General features: G+C 30.5%; 1 long non-coding RNA gene across 1 annotated transcript; it reads right to left on the bottom strand.

Moving 5' to 3' along the window:
* On the bottom strand, nt 1-1,284 carry LOC126706272 (uncharacterized). Its single transcript, XR_007648544.1, has 3 exons — nt 892-1,284; nt 687-766; nt 1-70 (listed from the first exon to the last, which is right to left on the bottom strand). It is a non-coding gene; the product is annotated as an uncharacterized LOC126706272 (long non-coding RNA).

Raw genomic sequence — 1,284 nt, 5'->3', positions numbered from 1 at the left:
CCTTGGCAATTGGCATCTTTTCCCTCTCTGAATCAATTAAGGAAAAATCAATATCAGCCACAGCAATCATCTGCATAAATGGGAGCATATCATCTGCAATTTGTAATATATAGTTAGCCTAAGCAAAAAAAAAAAAAAAAAAAAAAGTGTAAAAATCATTAAAAACAAAGAATTGAAGTTGGCTTAGAGCCATGATATGATTGTTAGTTTGAATATAATATTTGCTCATATTTTGATTGAGTTTGCTCAATCTCATTGCTTAAAAGGGCAGCCTTTACGCTCTCATATTTTGATCGTTAATTGTCATAGATGTTTGAATATAATATTTGCTCATATTTTAATAGTAACATTTGGTCTGATTCTCTTATGATGATACTATGATAGTAACGGGTTTAGCTGTGAGTCTCCGTTTTGGAGGTAAAAAAACATCTATGACAATTAACAATATCAAAATTTTATTAATATATATATATATATATATATATATCAAACAAAATGATAGCCAGTACAGATACACAACTAAAACTACAAATACAAAACAGAGTCAACTGACTCAAGAATAGCCCCAAGTTTGAGATTACCAAGAAACTTAAATATGCAATCACATTCCAATTTCAAATTCTTTCTAGAAACATATTATTAATAAATATGCAAGAAACAGTACATAATAAAGGAAAGGTAAATACCTGATACAAAGAATCATACGTAACCCCTCCTTAATCATGTTCAGCTACTAACATGAAAAAAAAAAGAAAAATGCAAGCACCTGCAACAAAAGTGAAATAAAATAGAATACCATAGAAAAATCTTAGTAGAAATAACATGACCTAATTCACAATTGGCAAATTAACAAAGCAAAATTCACAATTCACAAAGGTATCTAAAAGGAACCTTCACAATTGATTGTGCTTCCATTTACTTTTGCTTCACTGTTGTTTTTTTCCTCAACACCCAAACAGATGCTCAACTTGGTTAAGTTTGTCTGATCGTGAAAATACTTTGGAAGCTTTATATCAATATTTATAAAAGATGTTGTCTCTATAGAGAATCATCCAGAATGTCACTGTTATACACACACAAACTGCTATATTAGCAATCCCTTTGCTAAAGTTTAAAGGATCAAATCTAAGCAAAGTAGAAAGCAAACATTGAATCTTTTGCTGGAGAGAAACAAAATGGAGAAGATTCTAGGAAGGATGGTAACTTGGCAACTTAGTGCCAATTACTGATGCTACAGTTAAATATTATAAAGATCACAACTCTTGCGACATCAAAAGACTTGTC

Source organism: Quercus robur, chromosome 11 (genome assembly GCF_932294415.1).
Source record: "Quercus robur chromosome 11, dhQueRobu3.1, whole genome shotgun sequence".
Lineage (NCBI taxonomy): Eukaryota > Viridiplantae > Streptophyta > Magnoliopsida > Fagales > Fagaceae > Quercus > Quercus robur.
The sequence above is the reverse complement of the archived record's forward strand: the minus strand, read 5'-3'. Positions and strand labels throughout refer to the sequence as shown.